Source organism: Crocodylus porosus, unplaced genomic scaffold, assembly GCF_001723895.1.
Source record: "Crocodylus porosus isolate Cpor-Errol unplaced genomic scaffold, CroPor_comp1, whole genome shotgun sequence".
NCBI classification, from domain to species: domain Eukaryota; kingdom Metazoa; phylum Chordata; order Crocodylia; family Crocodylidae; genus Crocodylus; species Crocodylus porosus.
The window spans coordinates 77,177,301-77,196,283 of NW_017728943.1; the positions used below are offsets into that span (position 1 = coordinate 77,177,301).

The 18,983-nt window shown below is 41.9% G+C and overlaps 1 protein-coding gene across 1 annotated transcript in view; it reads left to right on the forward strand.

Moving 5' to 3' along the window:
- The window catches only part of LRFN2 (leucine rich repeat and fibronectin type III domain containing 2), a 245,607-nt gene that overhangs the window by 92,225 nt on the left and 134,399 nt on the right, over positions 1–18,983 (forward strand). The window contains exon 2 of the mRNA XM_019549612.1: positions 595–726. The gene's annotated coding sequence lies outside the window, so the exon portion shown is untranslated. The remainder of the gene's footprint in view (positions 1–594; positions 727–18,983) is intronic.

Consider the following 18,983-nt stretch of genomic DNA (forward strand, 5'->3'; position numbering starts at 1 on the left):
CCCACCCTCCACTTTGTAAATGAATCTAAGATGAAACCTTATCTTGGATTTGAGTAAATGTGGTATTTATTCTCGTGTACTTACAACGTTTCTAAAACTCTTAGGAAAAACTCGGTAACATTTACATTTGTGTGAATAATTAAGGAGAGAAAAATACAAAGCACTGATAAGATTACTAAGAAACACTCAAAATGAATATAATTACATATTTTGCTGCAAAACCTGAATTGCCTTGTTTTTGCATCAACTGTACAAACAATGTATTTTTTTTTAATCAGAAAAGGGTATCATTTCAGTAATGTGCTGCAAATGTGGATTTGCAAGGAAAATGTACCAATTTCCTGTGTTTTGCTTGAATTCAGTGGGGTAACATCACAGTCAAATATCACAAAAAATGAAAAATTAGTGCCGATACCAGAAAATGTGTGAGGATTCTCATGAATAATGTCATTTAAAATACTCTGAGCTTTGCCAGGAGCATTGAAATGAGAAGCATTTGGTTTAGCTATGCTTTCTTCTTCCTTGTTTTTGCATTTTTTGCACCTGTTTTTTTCAGTATAAACTATAATATTTTCACTGTTTGTTTTTTTCCAGGATGTGAAACAATGACATGCAGCTATGAACATTGTTTGATTTATTGCTGCTTGACTTACCAAAACTCCCCAGACACTTACATTTATGGATTTATTATTAACCTTTCTTGGATAAAAGATAAGAACGAATAAGGTAAAAATATTCAGTCACTTATTTCAATTTACAGTTAAAATAACCTTGATGTATATTATGCGCTGTCTGTTTACTCAAAGCTTGTTGATGGAATCAACATTCCCTACACAGTCACTATGCTGGCACTCAATTTCTTTATGGGAAAATGACATTTGATATTATGTTTGGGTCTGTTGTAGCTATTGTTTCCTGTCTCAGTGGTGCTGTAGCAAAAACCTGTTTCTTTTCTGCTCGCTCCAGGTGATCTGAAAGATCCCTTTCCATTAGGACACAAATACGGGAAATGAAAATGAGGGTGTGAAGAAAGTGAATCAATTGGGAATGTCACAACATTATAACATTTGCATCACAACATACAGTGCAAATTCAAAGCTCCCAAGCAAGTGGAGTGCTACACACTCATTCTTGGCAAGGTGACAATGCAATTCCCACTCTCCCCATCCCCTTCTAAGAAATAAATAAATAAATAAGAACAGCCATTTCTCTATCCAGCTGTGTCATAATATGGAGCAACAAAAAACATAACAAGGAAAGGATAGGGCACCATTTTGGTATGTATACGAAGCAGTGCTATACATGCACTCTAATGGGTAGTAATGCTTCATGAAGAGGCAGGTGTTGTGTGGGACCAGAGCTGGGTAGAGGCAGAAGAATCCAATTAAGAGAGGTGCAGCAGACAAGTGATATAGATGGAGGTAGATGTAGTAATACTAGAACAGTATTCTCCAAATGTTTTGTGCTGAAGATCACTTTTTGGAAGTAAAGGTCACCCCAGGACCTACCGTGCCTCCCACCCCCTACCCTGTCCCCCACCCCATGCACCCTTGGACCATGGAGTCTCCCAGACCTGGCCAGGCTGGGGCCCAATCTCACTTCTGTAATGCAACTGTGCTGAGCCGTGCCCGCCCAGCAGCCAGAGGAACGTGGCATCAGGCCTCAGTCCAACTGGGTCTGGAAGTCTCTGTGGTCCAGGGGCATGCTGGGGGCAGGACTCCTGCTCCTGGGCGCAGCCCGGCGGAGGCCCTGGGAGCCCACGCCCCCTACACCTGTGCTTGGGAGGAGGCAGCTGCTGCTGCGGGCTGCCCGCTGCACCCTGAGCACAGGTGGGCAAGGCACGGGCCCTCAAGGCCTCTGCTGGGCTGTGTCCAGTGGCAGGAGCCCCCTCATGCACCCCTGGATGACCAGATCTTCTCATGCATGGCTGGGCCAGGGCCACCCCCACATGAGTCCCACTGCTGAGCTGAGCCATACCCGCATGTGGCCAGCTGCAGCAGGACTCGAGGCGCAGCGGCAGCAGCTTCTGCCACCTCTGCCCCTGCAGAGATGGGGAGGCAGCCCCCCCCCCCCCCCGGCTCCAATCCTCCCACTACCTGGCCGGGATGGGGCCCCCTTTACCTTTCCCTGATGCTGGCTTGTCTGCACAGTCAGCGGCTCACCGCAGGGGCCCCGATCTGGACCCTGCCTCTTCCCTCCCCCACAAATTGGGGCTGCAGGTAGCAGGTGTGCGCATGTGCACATGCCCAGCTGTCCCCCAGCCCAGGATCTACCTAAAGAGGCTCTGAGATCTACCTGTAGATCAGGTTCCCCAGATTGGTGATCACTGTACTAGAACAACAGAGAGCAACATTCTTGCTTCAGGCCCCAGTCAGGACTGAAGACCACAAGACGTGCTCCAAAGTGGTTGAAATGTAAAGGTCACATCCTAAATTCTGTTGAACTCAACAGGCTTTAGATCAAGTGCTAAAAACACTTGCAACATATAAAGAGCCAGGGACATGAAGAGAATACGCTGTCTTTGCCAGCTGGAGATTTTGATTCATGCTACCTGTCTCGTTGAGGCCACAGTTTTTCATCTTTGGTTATACTGATCATTTAGCTATAACTTTCAAAGCTTGAGCTGTGCAGATTGTTCCATTATTGTATGGTTCCAGCTTCATTAACATTTTTAAAGAGGAATATTTAACAATAGACTGAGCTTGGAACCTGCCAACTAGACTCTCCACCAATGCAGAGGATGATTTGGGGGTTGTAGCAGCTCTGCTTGTCCTTCTGTATACTAGTTCTCATGGCACATTCCTCAGCAAATCTGCCTTAGGGGGCTCAACAATTCTTAAATGACAAAGAGGGGAAAAAAAATTCATTCATGCCAGAAGCTGAACTGCAGTAAATTAAATAGAGGTGGAGTTACATGTTACACCTAGACCATACTAAATCTGTGAAATGTCAAGCAGTGTTAAATCAACATGTGCTGGGAGCAGTTGACATTAACATTAACAATTGTATTAAGATTTAGGGTTAATACCATTTCTTGCCTGAAGACCACTGGAGGGCTGTCAAGTAAGAGCCAGGACACCTGGGGTCTAAACCTACTCTAGTTTGGGGGGAAAGGTTGGAAATGGAGCATCATGAAGGACTACAAATTGTTTGTTATCTTTGTGGAGAAGACTGAGATTAGCCTAAGATGAGGTAGGTAGCATACCTCAGAGTTAAACTTCACCTAAAGTGGTCTAACTTTGACATGTTCAGAGGACACTTAGCATGAGTTAATAAGCTTTAGCATGCAGAATTTCACATTTTAAGAGCCTTTAGTGTGGTCTAAGTGTAGTGTGTAACTGAACCCTTAATTGGACAAAGGACCTGGCTCAAAGCAAAGGCAACTCCATTCTCCCAAACAATACTATTAGCAAAGTAAACTTCCAACAAACTGCAAAGCATGGTAGAATGTGTTGGGTTTTTTTTCTAGGTCAGTGCTGTAATATAAAGTCTAGTACTTTATAACACATTTCTTGTTTGCTATTGTCCATTCAGTTATAAGTTTATGAAACGTAATGGGCACCCAAAGGAATTTACTGGTGTTGATCAACAGGGGAAAAAAACCCACCTCACTGATATAAATATAATGAATCAGTGCAATCATCCTTTAAGTATTTTTTTTTATTGCTAGTTTGTTCTTATTAACCCATCTGGTTTAGGTATAGGTTAACAGAACAACTCAAATTATTGGCAAGATGGTGGATGTTCCTTATGCAATAAATGCAAAGAATAAGGAATTTCCTTTTACCTTGCACAGCTGGCATGAAAGCCAGTTACAACTGCTGGATTATCTCAGCCGTAAAATCAAGCTGACTCGGCATACTGGGCTGATTTGGTACGTGTGTTACTAGCATGTCCAGGCAAGTGTTTCTTCCCCTCTGTTCAGCACTGGTGAGGCCACATCTGGAGTACTGTGTTCAGTTTTGGGCCCCCCACTACAGAAAGGATGTGGGCAAATTGGAGAAAGTCCAGCAAAGGGCAACAGAAATGGTGAGGAGGGCCTGGGGCACATGAATTATGAGGAAAGGCTGAGGGAACTGGGCTTATGTAGTCTAGAGAAAAGACTGAGAGGGGGTTTAATAGCAACTTTCAACCACTTGAAGGGTAGTTACAAAGAGGATGGAGATAGACTGTTCTCAGTGGTTGCAGATGACAGGGCAAGGAGCAACCATTTCAAGTTACAGCAAGGGAAGTTTAGGTTACATATTAGGAATAATTTTATCATGAGGTGGGTAGTAAAGCACTGGAACAGGTTACCTAGAGAGGTGGTGGAAACTCCATCCTTGGAGGTTTTCAAGACCCAGCTAGACAAAGCCTTGGCTGGGATGATCTAGGTGGGGATGGTCCTGCTTTGATTAGGGGGTTGGACTAGATGCCCTCCTGAGGTCCCTTTTACCCTTAATTTTCTATGATTCTGTGGAAGGGGGGGTAGAGAAAGGCAAGAAAAATGGCAAGGCCAGAAGTTAACCTACTCTGACTAACCACAAAGCTAGGACTGCTTAAAGTTTTGTCTTCTCCTCCAGGACAACAGGAGAAAAGCAACAGGACAACATTCCTGAAAGCAATGTGCCACTCTGAGGTAGAATGCCTTCTTATGGTCCCCCTGGATTGGTGGAATTGGAGTGGTTTTTTATCTCTTTCAGAGCTGAGTTGTGGCTAAATGCCAGGATCTAGAGTTCTGTGAGCAATAAACTCTTGTTAGTCAGGAAATACAAATTATAAGCAGCTCAGAAATCATATGTATGTGTAGGAAATGCAATAATGATTCAGCTTTCTGAAAATGGAGGGACCAGTTGTTTTCACGGTCGTTAAACCTTAATAAGTGTGTTTTAAAAATAATCAATTGTTTTAGTCTGAGTGAAATAACATGTCTCATTGAATCTGTATTTTAAAGGTGCGTTCAGGATTCATCTTTTTTTAAAAAGGTTTTTGGGTTGATTTGATTTAACAAGACAACTTTAATGTCCTGCTGTGGGAAAGGCGGAAATGGAATGTAGCTGAGTTGTACCGTGTGCCAGGATGCTGAGGCTCAAAATGGAGAGAAAATAACCTCACCAATAAACAAGAGAAGGCCAATGGCCTAATCCTGTGTTTTGGGTGAACATTGATGGGGATTCCTTCAACCTGCAGAAAGATCCTCAGAGAGGCTGAAACTGCAGAAATGTGTAACACATGGGCAGGGCAAGTTCATTATGGAGATTCAGTCTAAGCAGATGGTATTAGAATACAGATATATTATTAGGCAGCTGTTTCCCATTGCTGTTGTCTAATGCATAAGATGTAGTATAACCTCCCTCAGGGATCACCCACCAATTTGTATGCTCCATTATCTACATACTTTTTTTTAAATCAGACAAAGTGCCACATTCTGATCTTGGTCACAAAGGTGTAAATTCGAGTAAATTCATGGTCTTGAAAGGATCTACACCAACCTTAGTGAAAACAGTATCTGATTCACGTTTTTACTGCAGAGTCAACATACTGGGCAGGGATTAACACTTATAAACAAAAGAAGCTAAAGAATGTAGTTTCGTTTTATTGAGAGTGAGACAAAAAAGAGCCCCAGGGGATGACAAGGTCCAAAGGTCACAAACTCCTCCATGACCATTTTAGGCTGGACATAAGGAAAAACTTTACTGCCTGAGCCCCCAAGACCTGGAATAGACTCCCTCCAGTGGTGCAAGCACCTACTCTGGACTCTTTTAAGAAACTTTTGGATGCTTATCTTGCTGGGATCCTGTGACCCCAGCTGATTTCCCGCCCTTGGGGCAGGAGTCTGGACTTGATGATCTTCCAAGGTCCCTTCCAGCCCTAAAGTCTATGAAATCTATGAGAGGATACTATGAGACTTCTGTTATCTACACTATTAGATAGGAAAATCCGGATAGAGTTCCCTTCCCTGCTTGCCATCATTTTCCTTGTGTTTAGGCATAAAGAATATAAATAATCTGTGCTCTGAAATGTCATGGCCTCCATGACAACCTGTGTTAATTTTCTGAATAATCTCAGGGATTTGGGGGGAGATTTTCCAAAACACTTAAAAGGACAAGCCTCATTAAATGTCAAATTATTTAGGCACTGGAGCTGAAATGTGGCCATAGCTGGCTGGCTGAGAAATCCTGATGAAGGTGTACTCTTGGTTGCTCTCAGCGGGCTTCTGTTTCTCTGATACACCTCAAATCTGATGCAAGGCAGGTATTAGAAGTTACAGTAAGGAATAACATGGCCAAAATAGAATAGCCCCAAAGTTACTCTTATTCATCTTAGCAGTGACCCAGAGATTCAGAGAACCATAAGTGGCCTCCTAAGTCTCCTGTTCTCCCATATTTTGTCTCTAAATGTGTTGATGTAGGATCAAATCTGTTCCTAAATGTTTTGTTGCATCAGAGAGGTCATAATAGCTACTGCATTCCAGCTGAAAGGCAGCTGAATTACAGCAGGGAGCAAAGTGGAGCAATCTCTGTTAAATGTGTAAAGTTAAATTATTTTCTCTTGGTTGTAGGACAGGATCTTGATCAGATCAAAGGAAATAATTTAGATGATCATTTGTAATTCTTTAAAGCATTTTCAGGCTTGGAAAAAATTCTCTATTAATAAATAAACATACTGATTTAAAAGGCTCTTCCATCTTCTAATTCTAAGAATCTAAGAAATTAGACTTTGCATCAGGGTCATTCTTTAACCTTTTGGTTTTTGCAGAGTAGAAGTGGATTAAGTTGTTCCACCTTTGCTGAGTTCCTTGCCATGAGATTTATCTTTTGACTTGCTATTTCTGTAATGGATGCCTCTTACCAAAATTATTAATGCTTGGGCCTAAACCAAAACTCAAAGAGGGGGGTGTTGAAGACCAAGAAGATGTTTTAAAAATCTCTATTTCATGGTGTATAAGTCTGTGCGGTATATAAGTCAGTCCCATATATCTGATGAAAAAAGTTAGGATTTTTGTAGGTCCGTGTATACATTGACCCACATTTTATACTCCATTTGTAAAAAAGTCCAGGTATGGTAAGTATTCTCTTGCAGTGGAAAGAATTCAGAATGAACGATTGCCATCATGATTGTTTCTGACAACAGTCATGGAACTACCACAAGCCGCAGGTTACATGCAATGAACAGTTTCCCAAGTACAATTTAAAACCCTTGTCATTTTCATCATCAGAAGTGTGAGCCCCAAGCAGTTCCATCTAATCATCCAGATGATTCATTTGATCGTTGTATGGATCCTCGATATCTGAAGTTTCATGCAATTAGTACCACTGTGCCTCACCCCTGTTTCAAAGATGAACAACTTTGAAACACAATATTTGTTTTATTTCAAAGTATTGATATGGTGTGTAAATCGAGGTGGAAATTTAAGGGTAAATAGTTTGGCTTCAAACTTTAACTGATACACCATGAAATACAGTAGACTCCAACCAAAACCTTATGCTTGTCCTGGTATTTAGAATGGGCTGAGACAAAACACATACCTGAACTGAAATCTGGTTCCAAATGGCTAGAGTTAGTTTCTAATTTTTCAGAAGTGAATTAAATTCTTCCCTGTGAAGTGCCTTAACACAAAACACCTGTACTTCTTCAACCCTCAAAATATGGCCTTTGAGAGGGGGAAAGGCACATAAACCTAGTGCTAGGCCTCTGCACGGGGCAGAATTCCACCTTATTTTAGGGTGTGTCAAGAGTGTATTCAGGTGTGATTTCATCACAGACCCATGTTACAACAGTTCACATCATAGATTTCTTCACTTTGGACACATTAAATTAAAGATTTTTTAAAAATAGGTCTACATAAAACTGAGTGTGATTAGATTGCTAGTATTGCTGTTTTAATCTGAGCTAGACGAAAGCCAGCTCAGATGTCAACCTGTGCTGTAAGCATCCCTCCCTGTATAGTCATAACTTTAGTGGACTGCTTTGTGCTTTGGATTAGTTAAATTTTGAGCCTATCTTCTAGAGTTGGGAAGGGAGGGGAGTAACAGAATCTATCAGAGGACCTGCAGTCTCTTCTAGAAATGAGTGAAGATGGGCACATGAGGAATTATGTTGTTTCATACGTCCGTGCTAGGAGATGGAATATGCGGCCAGTCAAACCATGTCAGTCCTGAAAAGGTCATAATGCCAGAGGCCATTACTATAGTCAGGATGATCTACTTGGTTTAAAACTCTTACATTTTTGAGGTTTTCTGTGCCAAAAATCATTCCAAAGGGAAAAAATACAAAAATGGGACTGGAGAATAAATCCCTTTTAATGAAAAGGGCTGTAACAAGAAGAGGAAATTGCCTCTTTTCATTGCAGCCTTAAGCTTGACCTTGTGCTCCATTTTACAAGCTGTACGTCTCATTATCATTCGCAGGAATGTTTTATATTCCACCTGCTTGTTCTTCTGCTAGAAGAGATTTACAAGATGATGGCAGTAAGTCCTTCTTCCTAAAGACCAAACCAGTAGCTGTCTTTCACCCACTTACCCCCTTGAAAGACCCTCAAAGTGCTTCTTTTCTCAGCATTTATAGTCAATTAGCAGCTTTTTTCCATCGGCTGATGTTATTTCAGATACAGTGGGTTTTTTCTAACTCTGTTCAAGAGATGCTGTCAGGAAGGTTATGCCCAAACTACTTTTATAAGTAGTAGAAGAAGGAGGGAGGGGAAGAGATAGATAGAGAGTGCTGTGTTACATAAATAATTCCAAGAGATTTTTTTTTTTAACTTTCAGTGAAAACAAGGTTTTTGAAGGAAAATTCCCTGAAGCAGCTGGAGCATTCCCTACAGCACTGCTACAGAGAAATATTCCATACATGGGAGATGTAAAATTCCCCAGGCTGAGGGAAATGCAAATGGTAAATACAGAGGATACAGTGAAAAGTATTCTAGATACTCCCAATTTTTCATTTTTTAATAACAACAACAGACCAAATCTTGAACCGTTCTTTTCTTTTGGAGAGGCTTATGCTTGTGAATAAATCTGACTCACCTGAATGAAATCCCAGCTATTTTTTCAGTTATATGGCTTTGCTGTTGTTTGTTTCAGTGGTAAATAATAAAAGAAACAAAATAATTTTGGAAATTAGTGCACCTGTGAAGTCCATCCATAGAACCCCTGAGAATGGTTCTGTTTTACCATTTGAGGATCTGGTGTAATATGGCCTGGACAATGCAGAGGGTATTACATGTATTTAATTATATCTGATTAAAAATGAATCCAGTTCAGTCAGTGCAATCTCTTAGTGTAGACTCTCTTAATTCAGTTCAGTTCAAATTGCATTTGTTCAGTTTAAATTGGCTGCAGTTATTTACAGCACACTTTAAAAGCATTGTTTAAAGAAGCACTCTGTCTTTTCAAACTCTGTTTGCACTGTGAAACTTTGATGGGAGGTGTAAAGGCACAAATGATGCTTTGCTTTTCCAGACAAATTGGTATTAGTCTCCAGCAGCAGTTCCCCAAATCTGACAGATTGCGCACCAGCAATTTAAAACGATACAACCTTAAGTACCACCAGCAAATTTTTGGCATATAAAGTAATTATAAAAAATATGTTAATGTGTACCACTGACAGGTTGTCTGCGTACTACTGGTGGTACCCGTACCACAGATTGGGAACTGTTGCTCTACAGCTTAACACAGTCCTGAAAGAGGAAAATTTTATCTTTCCTCTTCCCCAATCTGTCTGTGTTGAATCTTTACCATTAAAGAAGATACCACATCACTTTATTTTTCAGGGGGATAATAAATCCTATTAGAGATTGAAACATTTAAAGAGCTTAGTAAGGTTAATTCCCCACCTGCGCACCACTGCCTCCCGATGAAACTTTGCCTTTGAAAAGGAAAGAGACCTCCTCTAGCAAGTGTGTTTTCCTTATTGACATGAGCTTTTATTGTTTATTCATGCTCACTATAGCAGGGAAGACCTATTTTCCTCCAAAGAGCCTATTTAAACTGCTTTCTAATTTTCCATCTCAATGGCTTTATAACTTGTCCTTCACTTTTGCTCTGTTTTTTGTTCTGCTAGAAGAGTTCACCTCTGTTCAGCTGTTCAGGGAAGAAGGTACAATGTAGTTCTTTTTCAAATTAAACCAGGTCAAAATCCCGAAGTACTAATGCATCTACTGAATCTCTTGAATCACTCCTGCAGAGCTTCCTAAATGTTTTAAATTTTAGTTTGAAGACAAATCAGACAAAACCATCCCTGCTGAAGTAGGAATATGTAGGTAATAGGGGATGTTTGTCTCTTGCCTCTCCTTTCACCTTCCAAATATAAGAGGAGCAATCAAACCCAGTAGACCGGATCCCACACTGCCCTAGCTCTCTGCAGTCACGTTCCCTTGTACAAACTGGGGGAGAAACATGTTTGTTCTCAGTGTGCAAAGTAGCAGACAGTCAGGCCTGGTGATTCAAAGGTTGAATCATGCTGGTCCATATGAAAATGTCCAACTGGCAGCCCAATGCAGCTTGTGAGGGGTGAGAGGCTCCTGTCTGGCTGCTGCTCTGCCTATTGTTGCAGTTGCAACAGCAGCCAGGCTCCCTCCTCCTGGCTTTTGCTGCCTGCCCCCATCGCTGCCCCAGGACACGTGGTGCAAGACAGGCATGGATGCACAGTTGCGGGGGTGGGGTGGAGAGATAGGGGCATCTGTGTGGTGTGTCCACAGGTAGGCAGCCTCCACCGATGCAGCCTTTGGGGCATTCAGCTCCCAGCCGCTGGGCAGCCCTGCTCTAGTTTATTTAACTTTTTACCTGGCATGCTCCTTTGGTTCCCAGCTTGTGCCAGAAAGTAAAGCACTGAATATAGTGAAATCAAATCTTGCAGAAGTATTTCCAACACCTCCCAAAGGATGGCATGGTGGAAATAGCAGAATGAAGCTTCCTTTTGGATTTTACAATGAAAGCTGGGAAAATGTCTCATTTTCAAGGGGGCGTGCCTTTTTGTGATAAGAAGGTATGAGTACAATTTGTAGGGAGGTGTTGAGGTCATTTAAAGAAAGGAAGAATGACGCCAGCTGCACCTGAGCAAAGCCAACTGCAGCTTGGAGGAACAGAGGCAAAGATGACTGTTAAGTCACTTTTATGGTCTTCCCATCATGCCAGCTGCTATTTTCATATCTGAGGTCAAACAGAGAGGGTTCTGGCTGCTCCTCTTTCTGCCAAAGCTTCAAGGGGGCTAGTCCAGGATTCAGCGATGGCTGAACAGAGAGCTTCTCTACCCATGCCCCTTTTACCCCCAATCTTGTGCAGGGCACTGCAGGGCTGAATAGTTTTATGTCATCTGAGAATGTACAGAAACTCAAAAAAGGATCAGATCCACTGGTTTTCTGGCTGCTTTACACAGGCACAGGATCTTGTCCTTTTGCAGGGGCATATAGAAAATTGTGTCCCGCTTCCCCCTCCCCCCACCTTTCTGTTAAACACTTATCCTTATTTTCATTGCTGTGTGGGTCTTAAAAGTGGAATGAGTTGTTCTCTTATCTGTTCCATCAACATCATCATTTCCTCCCTGATTTTCTATAGCATTGCCAGCCTGGGGGTAACAAACCCAAAAGGGTAGGAGTCAGCAACTCTCTGGAGGTTCATCACCTTAATCCTGTGTTTCTTTCTAGTCCTTTCCTTGTAAGCTGCAGCCAAGGATGCTCCTGTCCTATGCTTCTTCAGAAACACTCTTGAGCCCAGTGTCTCCTTTGAAGCAGTGGAGGCGCTCAGTCAGCAAACTCTTCATGCACCTGAGGAGAGCATTTGTGAGCGGCTGAGGGCAGGACTCATAGCAGGATGAAGTCAGACAGTACTTTTTGTGCAAATTTATATTCTCATCTCAGGATAAGAAAGTAAGTGGGTCTCATCTTGGGTCCAATAAATGGACACTTAAAGAAAAAGCTGGGTTCAACTCCTAGCTTCCTCACAGGTTTGCATCTGAAATTGGGGATAAAACTACTTCCCTATCCCAAAAAAATATTGTGAGTACAAATGTATTAATGACTAGAGGTACTTGGATTCTGTTTGATAGGGCAACAAGGTGTAAGTGCCTTACCAAGAAGCAGGGAGGCTCAAATAACACAGTTCTAAATGGTGAAGAGTACAGAATCAGAGAAGACTTAGTTCATTCGGTTTACTGGTTGGGGTACCTCATGAAATATACTGAGTGTGCATGTTTTCTGAGCTAGCCTGACCCTTTTCCCTTGCAGACTTGCATCAGTCACACTCTGGGCTGTGCTGGTCAGCTCTGGCAGCCACAGATGGGTAGCTATGGGCAGAATATGACACTGCTCCTGCCAGGCAAATCCGGCCCTTATTCTCAGTAATATGCTAAAAAGAAGGCACCAGATTAATAACATCCAGAAATTCACTCCCGCTTCCTCTGTTGTAAGTCATGTTTTAAATTTTTTATGGGGAATGGAGTGATGGGTATAATGTATGATTCCATTTCAGGTAATTACATTCTGCCTACTTAAAATTCCCCCTGTAGTTTCCACTGGGAAAGCAATTCTTCAAGTCTCCCTCATGCTCCCTGCTGGATAGGTAGTATTGCTGTCACAGGATGGCTTCTGAGTGCCACCTCTGTGCATTGTTAGGGATGGAAACAAAGCCTTGTGTACATGGGACCAATTTCTGCTCTGTGCTAGACTAATTGAGTTAGGATGGCATGGTATAAAGGAGAGGGGATTGGGCCCACACTCTGAAAACCACTGTGAGAATAGAAGGGGATGTATAAAATTATCAATGCGTAATAAATCTTTGTGCCCAAGGGCTAGCTTATATCTAGGGATCCAGAAACACATAGTTTCATTTTGTCCAATTCACCTGACAAATAGGTAAAGGTTGCTAGCCTGATTTTACAGATGTATAAACTGAGGAAGAGAAAGTTTAAATCACCTGGCATAGTGAGTGAATGACAGAGCAAGGATTAAGAATTTAGAGGGCCTCTGACTGCCCTCCTGCTAGTTAATCCCCAAATATAGCTGGCCAGCATGCTATGCTCTTCAGCACTCTTCATGCTATCCTGTCTCAGCTCAGAGCTCCCTGGTATTATGTGCTCCCCTCGCCTAGCATTTTCCTGGTCCTTCTGCTTCCTCCTGATGATGGTGACAGGCTGTATGTGATAGCGTCCATCCCAGAACCTGATAAACAAGGTGCCGAAATGAAGCCAGCAGACTCAGGTGTGCCTTCAGCAGACAATGCAGCATTTCTCTCCCTGCTCCCACCACCACCCCTACGGTTGGCTTCTTGAGATTCTACTGCAAACATTTCCTTCTAGAGATATATTTACATTTTATTCATGACACTGTCAGGATTAATTTCAGTGTTTCGGGCTGCCTATGACTCCTCATGTAATATGAATGAGGCAGCAGCTGCTGCAAGCTGGCAGGCTGGGCATTCCAAGGGCATATACGTACCAGCAGCAGTAGCAGCCATTTACTAGAAATGCTGTCAATGCCACTGCTGGCTGGACGGCATTCCAGTTCTGGGCAGATGTGAGGGAAAAACTGTGGTAGCTAGTCAGAGAAGAGATACCCGTCAAATGATTTACTTGATCGTTTGGCTACTTACGTAGGTTGACAGCACATACATTGTGTTTGCCAAGGTTTGGTTGAAGCAGGACAGTGGATACTTGGGCTCTGTTATATGATGGAAATTCCTGTGGAACTAGTTAAAGATCTGATTACTGAAAGAATCTCATCCTGGATCTATACAAATAAATGGGCACAGTTGACTGGCATATAAGTCGTCTGTCCCTCCGTCCCCTCCTCCTCCAGTCCCCTCCCCCCCGCATATCAGATTGCCCAACAGATTGTTAGCTTACAAAAGAGAAGAGATGGGCTTGTTTTTAAGTCAGAAGACAGGGATTTGAGAACAATTTCTGAATCAGTACCTGAGTCTGTGTGACCATGTCAGTTAATTTTAGTGTCTGATTTGCTACATCTGTACAATGGGTATTGGTCCTTTTTCTTGCCTTCTGTCTACTAATTTTGGAAGCTCTTTGTAGAAGAATTGTGTTTGAATAAGACTCATAGTAGAATGGTATTTTGATATTGGTTTAGGGGTAGGCAACATTTTTTGACTGGAGCGCCAAAAAACCCACAATGTCTACTTTGGAAGGTGCTGGAGTGCCGACATGCCAGAGCCCGGAGCAGCTGTTTGCAGCCTCCTGACTGCAGCTGGCCCATGGAGCCCTGTCTGCTTGCAGCAGGGCTTGCAGCCTCCCAGCCACCTGCTGGGAGCAGCCAGGATTCTGTCGCTGACAGCAGCTGCTTAGAGCCTGGGCTGGTGGCGGTGTGCTGAGCAAAATGGCCTTGTGTGCCATGCTCGGCACGCATGCCAGGGGTTGCTGACCCCTGGCTTAGGGGTTTAGGCACTACTATAATGAATGTGGTTATAAAAATAATTCATTTGTGGCTTTCTTCTCCATAATTCAGTTTCTAGATCAGTTACGCACACCAGATCTTAGCATAAGAACTAGAACTGGTTAAAAAAAAAATCTGCAGTTGAAAACCCCCAAAAGTGGGTTTTTGTCAAAGTCATTTTTTTCATAAATCTATTTTGATGAAAATTTCTGAGTATATGAACAACACCTTCAAAAAAGTGTTGTTGTTTTTTAAATCTTTCGTATTGATGTTTTGAAATGTTACAAGCATTGAAACATCTAAATAAAAGGTTGGACAATGGTGCCTTATAATATATCATGTGTTATGATGTCCTTATGACTATGCCTATGCCTATGCCTCTTCCCTGTGAAAAATCCCATCACAGGCATTGTTGTTGCTAAACAAAAGGTCTTCAAGCACTGTATGGGGACAGATTGTGAACCATATTAGGTAGCAGTTAAATGGGTACTTCTGGAGAAATACATGGGATTAGCCAAGAGAATAACTGGCTATTAGTGTTTGCAGTTTGGCCCCAACTAATTAAACCTTGTATCACCTGACCAATAAAGATTTTTGTAATGGCTTTACAGTGAAAAAACTGAGCCCTGAGAGATGCAAATCCTTTGCCCTAGAACAAGTCATTGGAAAAACAGGAGACTCACTCAAAAGGTTTCAGCTGTGTTCAGCTCAATAGGTTAACAAGAGACAGCCTAGAAATGTGGGACATTCAGTATACTGCATTTGGGTTAATCACAGACCCTAGAGATGAAAAGGATCTATTAATTCCAAGTCCATCCCTGTTAACCAGCACAGGTTTATCATCTCTCACAATGACAGGTCCAGTGCCTTTTCTGGTCCAGTTTGTCCAATATACTTTTCTCAAGTGATAGGGTTTCCACCATTTCTCTTCCTTTAGTTTTCATGCATCTCTGATTTTCCTTGGAAATACTGCACGACAAATTGTTCCTGAAAAAGACCAAAAACTCCCCAAAGGCTCGTAACCAATTATCTCTTTACTATATTTCCAGCATAGCATCTAGATCAGAGATCTAGATTCATTCAGATAAGCGCTCATTAAGCTGTTCTACCTCACTGAACTGCTAGATCCTGTCAGATTTCATAAGCTAAGGAAAGTCAGCCTCTGATATTGCTTCGATGGGTGACCTACAGGAAAAAAACAGGTACTGGTCAGGCAGAACATGACTCCCTTCTTCCTGCAGAAATACTACAGCCAGTGAACCAAGATGGTAGGATCAGGAACCATTAAGCTGTCTTGCCTTGAGTCCTCAAGTGCCTGAACCATAAGCAGGAGCTTGCTTCTGCATGGTCATTAACAATCTAATGATGTTTTTGCAACACTTGAAATATTTAACCACAGTGTTCTAGCCCATGTCCCTATTGTATAATTACATTTGATCTACTATATCTAAAATTACCCAATAGTCTTCATTATTTCCTATGATTTTGTTTGGTGTCTTACTGTACTGTTAAAAATTGGGAGCTGCATTTCACAAATAGGCAATGTGATTTATTTCTAGTGTTCAGGGTTGATCAAGATAGCTCTATAAATGTAAGGTATTCTCTATTTTCCAAATCTTTATATCAACAGTTCTTAAACTTTTTGTAAGCTATGGCATCTTCATACAAATAAAACTAACCACACACACCCAGCATCCTAACAGGTGACCACACTCCCGTGACTGGTCCTAAACATTCTTCTGGCTTCAGAAATTCCTGGATACATACACTATTTAAACATATCACCATCTTTGTGAAGCTGTTGTGTTCTTCAAAACCTATAAAGCAACAGTGCTACCTCACTCTTCTATCTTCCATGCATTGTGGGACACCCTGTCTCTGAACACATATAGGGGGTGGCATTCTTCATATTAATACTTCTCTGATCTTGTGCTAATTTATTCAGATTTATTTAACAGGATCACTACATATTGCTTCACTATTTGAGCCCAATAGTATGGAATTCAAATTGTTCATCATTCTGTCAGGGAAAAATCAACAACAAAATTTAGGAATTATCATTTTGGGAATGAATGAAATTAATTGCCAAGGCACCAGTACATATCCACATCTGCATTCTAAATATTCTCAATACCCAAATGAGACAATGTAGATGCATTTCTCCTGACTGGTTCAGAAAGTACAGGAGTAAGTTGTTCAGATGTTGTCCATAATAAGGAAAGTTAATAACATCCAAACTGAGTGGCTTTTCATAGTGTATTGAAGGATGGATTGTGCCGTTAGGCAAAAGGAGGTAGATCAACTGGTCTACCAAACGGTAACCTTGAGAGGCCCCAAACCCTTTCTGTTACAGTTTTTTTTACCCACTCCCTTCTTGCTTTCGGGGTAGCAGAGGAAGTTATTTCAATCTTTGAAGGGTGTAGCAAGAAGGCGTCTTGGGACCACTCTTGATGTATGCCCTCCTCCCACTTATTCTAGGCTAAACACCTGCCTGTTTCACCTGCCATACCTTGTTGTTCCTGATTGACAGATTGATCTTAATCAGGCAGGAGGCTGCCCTTTAGCTGCCCTGATGATAAGGCCTCTATACACGCTCCGACCTCTCCTTGATGTGTCCCATGCCACACAGATGTTTCATATGGCCTAATAACTGGCCTCATCATCACATGGCTTAACAACCAGCCTCATCATACACTGGACTGCCAGCCCTATCCCTGGGCATATTAGCCCATTCCATAGGCTCTAGGCCCCATCCTTGGGCTCCAAGCCCTGTCCATAGGTCACAAGCCTCTCTTGACTCTCAAACATATGCTCAGGCTCCCAAGCCCCATTCCCGGGCATCCTATCACTCTCAGGCCCCAGGACCCCTCACTGGACTCTGAGCCCAGGGTGCTCTGTTACAAAGGGATTTAGCTAAAGTGCTCCCACCGCCATTTTGAAATGCAAGAATGCTGAATACTCACGATGCTGAGGCTGCTGGCGGTTTCTAATTAGAATGCACCAGCAGACTTAATTAATTGAGTCTGCTCCGATGCACTCTAATTTAGAATTCATCGAAACAGGTGTCAGACATGTGTATAGGTATCGTTTGTGACTACATAAACCAGGTGAAATTATGAGAAGGTGTTTATTCCTGACCTTAATGCCATGCCCATTTTGGTTTTGTCTATGTTTGTGAGTATAAAAATATATTTTGGGAATAATTTTGGCCTCAGTATAACATAAAACGAGTTCTGTTTGTGTTTGCTTTGAGTCTTGAGTGACAGGTTTTTGGGGGGATTGGGCTTATTCTCAACTGATCTTAAACAGCTTACCCCACACTAAAAGGGAATGAACTCTTTCTCCACTGTCTAAATAGACCAGTTCATGTAGTGGAGTTAGTTATTGTTCAGGATGAGGGGAAATTTCCTGTGAAGTTGCCCACCTCTAGCTGAGAACCCATTATTTCTTTTAAAACAGTAGTCTTCTTTTTATAGTGCTAGTGAAACCTATTCAGAAACATAAAAAATTTAGAAAATCTGATAAGGAGCTATCAGGAAACAAAAGCACAGAACTTCTTCCTTTGTTTTTCAGATCAGGGCACCACTTCAATAATTATGAGCTTAGTTTTTCTGTGAGTTACAACAGTGTAAATCCTGCACGACAGGATTGAATCCATTGTAATTATTCTGGATATATCTAGTACAACTGAGATCAGAAAACATTTCCATTATGTACAAGGTGCTCAGCTTTTACATGATTAAAGCTCAAATTAAAAGATTAACAATCAATTGGCATTACATTAAAAATAAACGTGTAGACAGCTCCCCCCTCACCCCTTCCCATATACAGATTCTTTAGTTTCTGTTCTGTCCTTCACCCCATACAACTGTAATTTCAATAGACTCTTTTTCTTAACTGAATAAAGTGCACAGTGCAGAGGGTATTGCAAGAACTAGCCCTGTCTTTTTAAAGCTTAGCTATATTTGGTTGCACTAATTCTTGTATACAGTATATTCCATAAACTGAAATTGATTAAGACATATTTGTTGAACTGTAACAAGTGTTATTCTAACCAATAATAGCAGCCATAGTTATGCATGCTAAATATAATCAAATCGCATGCTTCAGGGTGTACGTTGATTGCCTGTGAGACTGCAGGGTCAGGAAGCAATTTTTCTGCCTCTATAAGAGACAGCGCAATTTTAGTGGGTGAATGAAGCTGGTTTCATGCTGTCTTTTAAAGCACTAATTATTGGACACTGTCAGAAGCTAGAGATTGGACTTAATGGTCTACAGGTCTAGTAAAGAATGGAAAATGCCATCTAGCTATGGAGAAAACGTATGTTGTGCTATGTTGGTCAGGGCAGTGGTAGATAGTCAGGACTTATCTCTCCCTCACATGGCTGTGAAGATGTTGGATTTGATTGCTGGAGAACAAAGTGCTCTACTCAGCATCCACCAAGAACACTCAAGTTGTTGAGAGAGGATAGAGAGGGTTCACACAGGTTGTGGTGGTGCTTAGGTGTAGCAACAGCATATGAGACCAGTGGTAATGATTTCATAGATTTCATAGACATTAGGGCTGGAAGGGACCTCGGGAGATCATCGAGTCCAGCCCCCTGCCCAAAGGGCAGGAAGTCAG